Below are 14484 nucleotides of genomic sequence, written 5' to 3' on the forward strand. Positions count from 1 at the left end.
AGATTTCCAGTTCTCTTTAAAGAATTCTGGGGTATCAGAAAACACTAGCCACCATCAAAGGATACTGAGTAGTGACTGAACCATTTAAAAGGCCCCTGTGCCCTCCTTTTCAGCGTAGCTGCAGGATCTCCCCACCGTCAACTAGCTTCACTCATTCACTTACAAGCCTAACTCTTGTAGGCATTTGAGTTGGCAAACACGAAAGTGAGTGGTTGCATGCAGTCTCTTCCCAAAAAGGAGTTTATGGTGAGGCAGGCATTTAAAGAGTCGCTGACTATAGAACTGTCACTATTTCAAGTTCAGAAATTATGCCTGGTATAATTCCATTGCTTCTGGTGGCCACTGGAACAAACTTGGAGATAGTCTCTGAACACACTTAGCCAGTGTCCCTGTAAGCTACTGCCTTTATGCAAGTGATCCTTTATCATGATAGCCTGACTGGACTTGGCCTGAGCATCTAAAGGAATGATAAGGATAAAGGAATGACTCCTAGGCATTGGACCAACCCCATCCCACTTTTTAGGTCATCCTTCTCTGTCCTAATAATGCCTGTTACAAAACACAGTCATAATAGGCTCTCCTTGCCAACCTGCATGCTCCTTCTGGTTATCAGATAACCCAGAGGGGTGAATACCTCATGCTGGTAAAATGGGTACTTGTATTCTTTAAACTAGCACGTGCATACTTTGGTCTTGAGATGATGGATCTTGTGGTAAAAACACATTTTACAGGCCAACTGGTGTCCACATTCCTGCCAACCCTATGACCGTGGGCAAGTCACTTAATCTTTCTCAGCTTCAATTTCTTCAACCACAAAATATAGGTGGTAATATGTGCTTCAGTAAATATCCTGAGGAGTAAACGCAATCCTAGGTGTATACTCCTTCTTCACCAGTTGGGCTATAAGCTCAGACCAGCTATTTGAATATTTAAATTAAATTAGCCTAATTCCAGCCCTCACCTTGTCATTGCCTCTTCTAGGTTCCCCCTCCTCTGCAGGGCTCTCGCAGTCAAAATATTTAGCACTGGATTTGCAAAGACATGAGCTGTTCAGTGTTACAGGTGGGGGCTGGATAATTTCAACGTGGCTGCAGCTGTCACTGTTTCAGGGTGAATTCCATCTGGCTTCTTTGGCGAATTCACTACCAAAGCATCCCACTGAGCTGCCACATGCCTCCAACCACCCGCCCCATGAGCCAGGGAGGGGCCCAGCTCAATGCAGCTGCTGCGGTCAGCAGGCATGTGCCACAGGTGCAGAAATAACCTTTGTGAAGACAGGAGGTCTCTCTCCCCTGGAGGTACCTGCTGCTAAGGAAGCTTCATCTGCCTATCCCACTTTTTGCATCAGTTCCCATGTTAGTCTCTTAGGTTAGCAACTGCTTTTGCTGACACACACTGTCAGCCACTTTCCCAAAGCACACCTCCAATCTAGCATGGCCAAGTAGGAACTCAACAGCACACTGCGGCAGAACCCATTCTCTTTAATGATTTCTTAAGTCCCCCAGGTCCCTGAACCTAGGGGGGAACCTCCCTCTCTTGGGCCCTAGTCCATCTTCTACAACTGGGTGAGTGAGTGTCATCCATGGGAAAACCACAAAAACAGGTAAAGACCCTGGCCTACCAAATGGCCCAGAGTGGATGTTCCTCTTTGCCTCCCCTCTGATCATGGCCACTCTGGGCCCCGCTTAGTACTACATGTCTTCAACCACCAAGTAACCTAGAGATGGGCTAAAACTAGGGCTCTTTGACCGCTCAAGTTCATGTTTCATGGCAGTTATTCAGGGGAGGTGCTGCTATGGTGTCCTGCCCTAAGGAAATGATGACTTAGGGGAAGTCAGTATAGCACAGAGGGGGCAAAGGTGTAGTGGTGAACAGCATGAACGCCGGGACAGCTCAAATGAGGCTGAGCCCAGTTGTGCCGCTGCCTAGACCCTGTGACCTTAGGTGAGTCCTTAATCTTCCTATGCTTTGGTTCCCTCATCTGTAAAGCGAGAGTGTCATGAAGACTATATAAATGAATATACGTAAAGCCCTTAGAACAGTACCTAACATCTAAAACGTGCTAAATAAGTTATTATTTTTTTAAATTTGGAGGAATCTTGTCATCCCATTCCTTCAAGCCCTAACTCCCATACAGCGTGGAAATTTCCACTGAGAAGTAATAACACGGCGTCTTTGAAAGTTAGGAGAAGCTTCAGATTCTGTATCCAGCTAGGAAGACGTGGCTCCCCAAAGTATATTTAGACACTACTCATTTTTACTTTCCACCAAAGACATAAGTAAGTTGTTTTTCATTTTGATAGCTGTGTATATTTTTAAATGCCTTTGTTGCCTGTTAATAAGAAGGGGCTTTTTATGATTATCGAAGTTGAAGGGGCCCCAAATAGTATCACCTTCTTTCTGATCTAAGGTGAGAATCCACTGAGAGACAATCAGAGAAAAATCAGGTAAATGAAGGAAAAATGGTAGATTTAATACTGATAAAGCTGATGCACAAATGTTAGGTATGCAGCTGCCCTGCATTTCCTCGCTCTAAACCCCAGAATTGGACAGACCCTGTTGCAGGAAGCTCTGGTCTATCTCAGACCTCCTCCCTTCAGAACAGGGCCTTTGCTGCTAAGATTATATCATGGCCAAAGCAGACAAGAAATTGTGATTTTTTTCTGGCAAGCAGTTCCCAAAGACAAGAAGGCTTTGCAATGCCCAGTTTCTCTTCCATAACCACCAATAAAATGTCACCTCTCCATCTCCAAGTGGAGGGTCTAACAACAGGAGGGAAAAAAAAAAAAAAAAGAAAGAAAACACTGATGTTTATGTGGAAACATACATGGGAAATAATGTTCCTCCTAAGGATGATACTTATGTATGACTCCAATCATGGGAGTTCAGCCACACCACTGAGACTTGCTGAATTTCATGACACTTTCAATGACACAAATAGCTTCCAGTTTGCTGCTAGTTTCTGAGGCCATTTCCCCTCTGATTCAGAGGCTTCCCAGTTTCCACAAACCCTCATGAAGGCCCTGTCCTTGGCCCTTTTCTGATGGAAGGTAGACTTTTTAGGTGGCCTTAAAACTGTAAGTGGTTCCAACTAAGCATTTTTACTTCTTGTCCCCAAATTTCTTTCTGCTAGGTGCCAGACTCAAACAACCTATGTCTTAGCAAGTATCTCATCTTGCCTACCCCCTCTGCTCCTCACCAGGGGCTGTACCTTTATCTCTGAATCTCCAAGCCCTAAGACACTGACACCCAGGAGACATTCAAAAAAGAAAGAGTAGAGAGGGGTGATTGAGAGAAAGGGTACATTAAGAAAGGAGGAGGGAGGACAAGATGCAGGGTTGCAGAGAGGGAAAGAAGAAGGACACTGAAAAAGGAAGCAAAGAAATGTGAAGAACTTCATTGGCAATGGAAGGAGAAACCGTACGTATGATACTTAAGCATGGTGCCAGCATGCGATAGCTTCTGCAAACTTGGGACGGTTCCTTGAGCTACCTGAACTTCTAATTTTCTTGTTTGTACAAATGGGATTATTTGGGGGTGCCTGGAGAGCTCAGTTGGTTAAAGCGTCTGTCTTCAGCTCAGGTCATGATCCCAGGGTCCTAGAATGGAGCACTGCATTGGGCTCCTTGCTCAGCAGGCAGCCTGCTTCTCCCTCTCCCTCTACTTCTCCCCTGCTCATGCTCTCTGTCCCACTGTCTCTCTCAAATAAATAAAATATTTTTTAAAAAAATAAATAAATAAAATAAAAATGGGGTTATTTGGTATATTATTTTGTCAATGTATTGGTTTGAGAATGAATCAAGCTAATGTCTATGTCTACTACCTCAAAGTGTCTATTACATGCAATAAACACTCAATAAATGTTAGTTAAGTGTAGGTGTAAGGTATGAATTTTAAATCATCAAGGTTTTGCCAACTGGTTAAGATTTTTACAGGCTCCATCAGACTTCACCTCAGTCTTGAAAACCCTGAAATTAACTAGGCTACATGAATGAGGTCCACGACACCTGCCATATTTTACTTAAGGGTTCCTACAAAAATGCATCAAACCTAGGAGCGTGGGCTGACTCCGGTCTCTCCTTGAGTGCTGAGGTACCCGCACACACTCATTGTTACAACCACAGGGTCAGTTGAAGAGTGGAGCAGCGCAAAGCTTATCTGAAATCTTCATAATTATAAAAGGAGACATATAGTCTTAAATAGCTTCTGAAAACACAGCAGCACAACAGAGGGTGATTGAGTTTGCCTCAAAATATCTGCCTGAATAGTTTCCCTTTCAGGGATCAAAAAATAAAATTAACTTCCTGACCTGAATTCCTCATTAAAATTCTTTGCAATTGAATGAGTTCCAGAACCTCTTCCATTACTGTGAGTCTTGGATGCCAAGGCCTGGAATTCGACTTGGAGAGAGGGAAGGATAGAAGGAAGATGGAGCATCCAGGCTCCTGCATTGGCTTCTCCTGGTCTGGAAACTGGCTTGGTCGGGGAGCAAAAGGCCCTCAGTAGTGTATGTTACCTACAAAACAGCCAAGGGTCTGGGTCACCTAGGTGGCTCCATTGGTTAAGTGTCTGATTCCTGATCTCAGCTCAGGCCTTGATCTCTGAGTCTCAAGTTTAAGCCCCATGTTGGGTTCCATGCTGGACGTGGAGCCGCCTTAAAAAAACAAACAAATGAAAATACAGCCAAGGGGTATAACTCCCAGCAGCAGTCACTTTAAAGAGACTACTAGTTCTTTCAGGACAAGACTGTCTGCCTATTTTGGAATCCTCACTTCGTTCCCAATCCTCATTCCTGACACATCCCAGGTGAAAAGGGTTGTTGTCTGATAAAAGCATGAAAGAAGAATTAAATGAAGGAAAATGTGAGGAAACAAGTGAATGAGTTGCTTACTGAATAAATGAATGAATGAATTTGGGAGAATTCCCAAATGATGAATGAATGATGGGAGAATTGGAGAATTTGATACAATGCCTTTGAAAAGTGCCTGAAGACTTAGAGAAGTGCCTAGACCTTGAGTTTACAAATTCAGGAACTAGATTTAGCTGCGGTGATGAGATGATGAGATGCTCAGGGTTTTAACCCACTTAATCTGATCCATAAATCAGTGATTAATTAATCAGAGTGTCAAATTGCTAATTTATTATAAGAAATCTTAACTTTTAACTTACAAAAGTGCTTAGCCCAATTTCTGACTCACAGTAGGCACACGACATTATTTATTGACTATGTATAATATTTAGTCAATTCAACAAATACTTAATGAGCACCCACTGTGAGCCAGGCGCTGGACTTAGCATGGGGGATACAGTGAGTCTGTATCCAGCCTAATCTTTCATATGGTGCCATGAGGCAAGTCTCCACAATGAGAAAGTCTGTGTGGGAAACTTCTAAAAAAGGCAAAGATCGCTTGTTGCATACGGAATCAGAGAAAATAGAATTTGATGATCTTAATGGATAACTTCACCAAACTCTGATGGGTTGATACTGACATTTTCCTACTCTTTTTGATCTAGTATGTCACTTTAAGAAGAGCTGGCTGGCATCAGGTACCTAGGTCATGAATATATTACTTCACCCTGGATTTACTTTTTTCCTAGGGTCTTTCTAGCTTCAAACAAAGTGATATACATCATCTCCTTATTTTACTAATCTCTGTATCTCCCAAGACATTGCACAGTGCTTGGCATTTACTGGACACCCAGCAGTTTATGAAAAACTACAAAATAGTGGCCATACATCCAAACATAGAGATTCACACATTCATATGTATGGAAGGATTTATAAGGCTAACAGCATGGTTGAAATCTCAACTGTCATTAGACTGGAAGAAAAAAAATCAGGCATAGATGGGGTGCTTGGGTGGTTCAGTCGGTTGAGGATCCAACTCTTAATTTCAGCTCAGGTCATGATCTTAGTTTCCTGGGATTGAGCCCTGTGTTGGGCTCCACGTTCAGCAGGGAGCTTGCTTGAGGATTTCTCTCCCTCTACCCCTCTCAAATAAATCAATCTTAAAAAAAAAAAAATCAGGCAGAGTTACTGAAGCCAACAGATGCAAAGAGGGACCAGAATGAGTTGTAATTCACAAAAAAAATGAAAGTGTAAATAAGACAATATGCAGGTACCTATATGTATATCAATATCAATTTCCACATGTGTATTCCTTTGCTAGGGCTGCTCTAACAACATACTTCAAACTGTGTGACTTACACAACAAAAAGTTATCATCTCACAGCTCCAGAGGCTAGAAATCGAAAATCAAGGTGTCACGAAGGTTGTTTCCTTCTGAGGGCTGTGTGGGTGGGCAGAACTGTTCTATGCCTCTCCCCAGCTTCTGTTGGTTTGATGACAATCTTTGGTGCTCCTTGGTTTGCAAAAACATTGCCCGGATCTCTGCCTTCACCTTCACATGGTGTTCTCCCTGTGTATCTCTTTCTGGATTCCAATTTCTACTTTTTATAAGGATGCTAGTAATTTTGGATTAGGACCCCTCTAATGATTTAGTTTTAATTCTGATTAGCTCTGTAGAGATTGATTTTCCAAAATAAGGTCATATTCCAAGGCACTGGGGGTTGGGGACTTCAAGATACCATTTTTTTGGAGGACACAATTCAACCCATAACAATGTCGGTCATTCATGGAAGATCTCTGCATAAGTACTCAAGAAAATATTAACAGTCAGAACCTCCAAGGAACTGGACTATGAAATCAGGGGATTTTTAGTTTTTGCTTTCTACTTTTCAGTATTATTTGAAAATTTAGCTATGAGCATATAATCTTTTCCTGATTAAAAAAAGTACTACCATGAATGCCTAACTGAGGCTTTCTTTATTCTATGATGGAAACAGGCAACACAGCATTTAGAAGGAAATATATAGCTGTCCCAAGCATTTTATGTTTGAAGTAAATACTTCAGGATTTGGGTAAGTGAAAGGAAATCTAGATTCTGTTTCCAATAAACAGAGTGCTTTGCTAAGCCATATAATCAAGGTCATGAGGTATGTGGACCTGGAGTAGTTTAATCCCATTTTGGACACAATACCCAGTATGTTTTTGGCCTTCAAGCTAGGCAAAAGGCAGTGTCTATGTGTGACCCATTTTTGAGTAACATTAGCTTATTGGCTACTACCTAACCACATCTCTTCTGTTCTTAAAAAGTGGATTAATGTGGAATTTGCTGTCTCTGCTATGATCCCTTAAAAGGGCTATGATTACAGAGCCAAGTAAGGCCATCTGAGGCAGAGGCTCATTCCTGCTGCATGTACACTTGGCGGTTTTCTCTGAGTGGTTCCCCTGTGCCATGCCTCCAAGGCCACAAGTGTGCATCCCATGGGGCCTAGCCAAGGAACTCCAGTGCTTGCCTTTCATCAGTACATTCAAGGCCAACACCACACAAAACTTATTTCAGCTGTCTCACAGCTCAGCTCTCTCTTCTGCAAAGAGACAAACTGGCTAATGGAAAACTTTGATTTCGGTGTCAGTACGAGACTGTGTTGAAAGAGGATACTTTTTAATGTAAAAATAGACTCTACTTAATTCATCGGTCAATCATCAACTTTTATTTTCTTTGAGATTTTGCTGAGTAGCTGGAATTGGGGCAGCATTTTAAGTGCAGTGATTAGTAACATAGGCCTCAGAATCAGAGACTTGGTCTGAATGATGACTCTGTCACATATTTAAGGTTGGGCCACATGATGTTTCCAGCATTCGATCACCTTAAAATATAACCCAAGGCAGTGAGCAGGCATGTTCTCTCTAGCATAGCAAAACCAGATTATTAGTTTATAAGAAATGGATTCAATGGTATGTTAATAGGAAGAAAACTAATTTCTCATGCAGAATGATAACAATTTTTCTAAAGGAAAGTTCTGCTGGCCCAGTACCTTTGAACATCCATTCTATAATGTTGTCAAGGACCAGGCTTTCTATTCTCTTATCCCACCCTCCATATCAAGTGATTTTCATCCCCATGGTGGCAGAAGATCTGCTGCACATCCAGCCATCACACTTACTTCCAAGGCAGAAGACTGTAGGAGGGCCAAATGCCTTCTACCTACTGGAAATCCTTCCTCTCAAACTTAAACTTAAGAATCATTGGTCAGAATAGTGTCACATCACCACTGCTGGCTAGATTGCAGCTGGGAAAAGTGAATACTGAGCCCTCTAGTCTACATCCTAGAGGAAAGCAAAGGAGAGGCATTTGAGAATCACTGTTGAGTGAGCCAGTCCTTCACTAAGGCAGGGATGAGAGAAGCCAACATTAGTTAATGAGCTGTTTATTTATAAGCTATTCTTATTTTCACATGAAGATGAGCAACTAGGGTTCAGGGAAGTTATGACAACTGACCAAAACACAGAGGTAGAATTCAAGCCTTAATCATTCTGTCTTCAAAAATTTTTGCTCTTAAGAAGAACTTTCTTGCTTTGGATAAGAATCTGGAGTTTTTCTTTAAGGCCCTTCTACTAAGATGTAAAAGTAAAGTCATGTCTATAATTGGCAAGATATCTCCTTTCCTGGCACTTGGACATAGTGGGATTGACAATTTTGTTGACAATTTGTTGATTATTCAAGGTGGAGGCCTGCAGATCCTATCAGGCCATTGTAGCTACTGCCCTCCCAACACAGTAGGCACAACTACATCTATTTTGTAGCCAATGACAAGGTGTCCAACTTGATTTAAGTACCAGTAGTTATCTCCAAACTCTTAAAATGGATTAAGTTGACAAGTTAATATGCCTTTTATATTCATTTTACTTTAGGCTATAATCAGAAGGATGTTTAAACCATTATCTCAAAAAGTAAAAAGATATGTTTCTCAGAACTTCTACAGAAAGGTGATCAGTAGGAACTTATAAACAGTGATTGATAAAGAGATTAGTAAGAATTGTTGTTAGGATTTGAGTTGGTTTCCTGATATTATAAACTGTGAGTCAACTAGGGTATAAAGAATACGGGGAGCAGAATGTTAGATAAAAAGTAAACCACAAGTGCAAGTGTCTGCCGGTCATTCAGGAGACAAGGTCTTCTACTCACTCCAGTGCCTGGTGATTTAGATGGAAGCTTTATCTTTGAAGTGTGCTGCCTGGTAGTTAGGACCAGACATCATGGAATGTGGAGATGCATCAATACAAGATAATACCGACCTTCAGAAGTCTCCGTGTCACAATACAGGGTGACCCATGGACAAAAGCATAGTACTTGTGTCCTTGAAAATGGAAACTAAACTATGTGGTGTGTAGAATAAGGTGTGCGGCTGCAGTCCTGGGAATGGAAGTAACAGAATCAGAGAACTGGCTTTAGAAATTGGCCCATAGTAAATGATTCATTCATTTTACACACTTTTATTGATCTACTGCGCTAATCACGGTGACCCTACCTGGAATAACTTGATCACAGACAAAGGGAGACAGTGGACTGCTTTATTATGAGCGTCCATTTAAAGCAGGCACTATCTCACTTGTTGAGAGCAAACCTGTCTTATCACCCTTCCCAGGAACAAGAAGAAAACGAGCCCATTATGACTGAGCATGAAAAACTAGTTCTTACTACAACTTCAAAGGTTTTGATGTCTTAACAGGCAAGAACCTTTTGTTAAATAATCAAACAATTAAGAGTTATCTGAGAATTACCCAGGGCTTATCCCAAAATAAGCAAAAAGCTATTAGTCACCTATAGGTGACTAATAGCTTTAATTATCCAATTATTTATTCAACAGGGTCCATAAATTAACCTAATGTGTATGAAATGAAATTTTGGAGGTATCAGTGGTTATGGAGCTTGAAGTGGTGACTGATTTCCCTTAGCACTTTTCTGAACTAAGCATTTAGTTGAACCTGACACCAAATTCATAACTTCCTGTGCCCCAGGACTCATTTTCCCTAGTAGCAGATTTTGTATTATATTTAAATAGTCTTCCACACTATATTACATGTTCTCTGAGGGCTTAGAGTATTTCTTATTCATACGTGTATACTCAGAAGTTAAACCAAGTCTGGCATATAGTAGATTATCAAGTATTTTTTTTTAAAGATTGTATTTATATATTTGAGGGACAGAGAGGTAGAGCACATGCATGAATGAGCAGGGGAGAGGAGCAGAAGGAGAGGGAGAAGCAGACTTTCCACTGAGCAGGAAGCCCAGCATGGGGCTGGATCCCAGGACTCTGGGATCATGACCTGAGCCAAAGGCAGATGCTTAATGTACTGAGAAACGCAGGTGCCCCCTCAATTCATTTTTGAATACATGAATATAAGAGGTCATTTCTCTATCAAAGGTAAAATTCATAATTGTTTAGGAAAATGATGTCAGAAATACACAAGTAACTATTCTTAAATTTAATAAAAAGAAAGAACAGGTGGATGAATCATTTTATTTGAAACCTTCTGCTCTATTCTTCTTAGAAAAAACAGTAAGATCCCTTCATGTATTTACATGAGAAGGAAAAACAGTGTCTTAGGGTCAATCCATGTTGCTATAAGAGAATGCTATACTGGTGACTTAAACACAGACATTTATTTTTCACAATTCTAGAGGTTGGGAAGTTTAAGATTAAGGTACCAGAAGATCCAGTGTCTGGTGAAGGCACTCTTTTTGGTTTGCAGACAGATTATCTTCCCATGGTGTCCTCACATAGTCAAGAGCAGAGGAAGGGAATGCAAGCCCTCTCAGGTCTTCTTATCGGGGCATTAATCCCATTCATGGGGGCTCCATTCTCATAATCTAATTATTTCCCCAAACCCCCACCTCCTAATGCCATCACATTCAAGGTTAGGATTTCATACCCAACTTTTGTAGCAACATGGATGGGACTGGAAGGTTAGGATTTCAACATATAAATGTGGGTGGACACAATCAGTCCACAGCAAGTTGTTTTCTAAGGTGAAATCTTGAATGGTATCTTTGTTCCTAAGTACCCCTGGCACACCAACAACTTACACAATGTATGGGGCCAAGTCCACAAATTGTGTTCCATCCTTTTACTGCCTACTTGTTAGATTTATATGTTAAATTTACATGCATGTTTGATAGGCAGGCACTCTGAGTAGCTAGTAATTTGGTGTTATTTCAAATGAATGTTCGATACTTATGTAGCTGGGCAGGGAGAAACAAATTTTTCTCTAAAGAAAATTTACGCTAAAATAGATTCACTTACTAATTCAGATTCACTTACCAAAGCACTGAAATAATTTGGCAAAACTATTTTCTTTTCTCTGCAGTTCTTGTTTCTCTTCCATTTTCTTGTGATACTTAATAATCAAGAAATCTTCTTGGGAGGCATATTTATGTGTGCAAATTTGAGATAATAAAACAAATTCCAGAACACAGCATTCTATCATGCATTATTCATTTTCAGAATTTTAACAGACTTTCAACCATGCCTGGACATGTGAGTCACAACATTCAACAGAGATAGGTGGGTGATAACGAGGAGGCCTTTTCTCTTTTCCACTTGAGGAAGCTCTCTGTTTAGGCAAGAAAATGACTAATTAAGCTTTCCAAGTCCTACGAGGTAAAAACCCGAGACGCCATAATGGTGATTTATTCTAAGAATGCTTTACCTTCTCTGACCACTAACCCCTGACTGGACTCTAAGATGCCTCTTTTGGGGTATGCCCCTTTAAATTAAGACCTCAGAAAGATCTAAGGCACCCCCATTTAGTAAAATAATAGGGCTTCAAAGGAATTGAGGAATATTGACCCACAGCAGTCTCAAACAGGAACCTAAAGGAAAGATATCACAAAGATATCCATAGATGTGGTTTTTGTTGAACTGAACCCCAGTAAGATTCCCAGAAGATTCACAAAATTTTAAAGAAAAATGAATTGGCAGAAACAGCACCAGGCTGGGGGAGCCTAGGTGGCTTAGTCATTGAGCACCTGCCTTCGGCTCCGGTCATAGTCCTAGGGTCCTCAGATGGAGCCCCACATTGGGCTCCCTATTCTGTGGGAGGCCTGCTTCTCCCTCTCCCACTCCCCCTGCTTGTGTTCCTTCTCTTGCTGTGTCTCTGTCAAATAAATAAATAAAATCTTAAAAAAAAAAAAGGAAAGAACTAGCACCAAATTAGATCAAAAGGAACAAACACAGACTAAAATGAAAAGATGTCTTTAGAATCCCTGAGAATGCTACAAACTTGGAAACATGAAACACGTATTTAGTCCTACTCAAGGAACCACCAACTTGGGCCCTGCTAAACTGCAGAATTACTATGAATTTATGACTCCTATATGCCTCCCATTACTCCTTGTTTGGAACAGGAACATCTATAGCAGTTATCCTATGGGAGTACCATTACTGAATGTTGGGTATGTGGGAGAAGACAAGTTGTCTTTCTTGATAGGTTTTTTTTTTTTTTTAAGATTTTATTTATTTATTTAGCAGAAAAAGAGAGAGAACACAAGCTGGCAAAGTGGCAGGCAGAGGGACAGGGAGAAGCAGGCTTCCTGCTGAGAAAGGGATCCCGAGGCAGGGCTCAATCCCAGGACCCTGGGAACCATGACCCAAGCCGAAGGCAGCTTCTCAACTGAATGACTCTCCCCAGGCAACCCTCTTCATTGGTCTTCAGCTTGAGAGGAACTGTACTCAAAGAATGTTTTCCTAAGGAACATCCTAAAAGTCACATTAACACCTAAACCATCTAAATGAGAAGGAGACTCTATACTCTGAGTTGATGCTGTAATAAGATGACACTTTTTGAGGCCTCCAAAAAAGGTAAGTATATTTTGTATGAGTGAGGGTTATGAATCACTGGAAACCAGAGAGAAGACTGGTCAACAGAAGAATCAACAAGAATCAACAAATGATTCTTGCCTTCCTTTATTTATGGATTTATAGAATCCTTTCCAAATTGAGTAAGGCTGGTTTATAACAAGCCAATAACCAGTTTTTTCTTAATTCACTCATTCTTTTCATTCCACATGAGGCACACACAGTGCACAAAACAGACTGTATGTAAGGCAACAAAACAAGTTGCAATAAACTTTAAAAGATTGCAATAATATGAAGTATCTTTTCAATGGCAGTGGAATAAAATTAGGAATGGATAACTGAAGGAAATCTGGAAAATTCACACATATGTGGAAATTCAACAACACATTATTAAGCAACCAAAGAGTCAAAGGAAAAATGAAAGGTAAGTAAGAAAATACTTTGAGATAAAATGAAAACACAACATTCCAAAACTTATGGGATGTGGTGAAAGTAGTGCTCAAAGGGAAATTTATAGCTATAAAGGACTATGACAAAAGAATAAAGATCTGAAATCAATAACCTAGCCTTCTACCTTAAGAAACTAGAAAAAAAAAAAGAGCAAAGTAAAGACAAAGCAAGTAGATTTTATTTATTTATTTCACAGAGAGAGATCACAAGTAGGCAGAGAGGCAGGTAGAGAGAGAGAGGGAAGCAGGCTCCCCGCTGAGCAGAGAATCCGATGTGGGGCTCGCTCTCAGGACCCTGAGACCATGACCTGAGCTGAAGGCAGAGGCTTAACCCACTGAGCCACCCAGGTGCCCCAAGACAAAGCAAGTAGAAGGAAAGAAATAGTAAAGAGTAAAGTAGAGATAAACAGGGGCACCTCAGTCAGTTAAGCGTCTGCCTTTGGCTCAGGTCAAGATCCTGGGGTCCTGGGATCAAGCCCCATGTTGGGCTCCATGCTCAGTGGGAAGTCTGCTTCTCCCTCTCCCCCTGCTCATGCTCTCTCTCTCACTCTCTCTCAAATAAATAAAACCTTTTAAAAGGTAGAGATAAACAAAATAGAGAATAAATGAAACCAAAATTTAATTCTTTAAAAAAATCATGAAATTGATTAACCTTAACCTAGGAATAGAAGAGAACTCCTACAACCTAATAAAGGGCATCTATGAAAAATTCACAGCTATCATACTTAATGTGAGATACTTTACACCTATAATCAGGAACAAAGCAAGGATGTCCACTCTCCCCATTTCTATTAAACATTTCACTAGAAGTTTGAGCCAGGACAACTGGGGAGGAAAGAAGAAAGAGGAGGGAAGGGGAGGGGAGGGAAGGGAAGGAGAAAGTACCCAAGTTGTAAAGAAAAAAAAAAACAAAAAACTATCTCTAGATGACATGATCTCATAAATAGAAAACCCAAAGACTCCATATAGATGCTATTAGTACACGTAAACAAGTTCAAGAAAGTTGCAAGACACATCAACATAAAAAATCAGTTTTGCTTCTACATGTTAAAAAATTAACAATCCAAAAATAGAATTAGGAAAATAATTCTAGCATCAAAATCAATAAAATACTTAGGCATAAATGTAACCATGCCAAACTTATACCTTGGAAACAAAAAACTTGTTGAAGGAAGTTTAAAAACACCTAAATAAATGGAAAGACATTTCTGTGTCCATGCATTGTAAGACTTGGTATTGTTAAAATATCAAAACTATCAAAAGTGATCTACAGAGTCAACCCATTGACTTCCAAAACCTATTTCCTACCAAAATCCCAACTGTCTTTTTG

Source organism: Enhydra lutris, unplaced genomic scaffold (genome assembly GCF_002288905.1).
Source record: "Enhydra lutris kenyoni isolate GAN:26980312 unplaced genomic scaffold, ASM228890v2 scaffoldscaffold14, whole genome shotgun sequence".
Classification (NCBI taxonomy): Eukaryota; Metazoa; Chordata; class Mammalia; order Carnivora; family Mustelidae; genus Enhydra; species Enhydra lutris.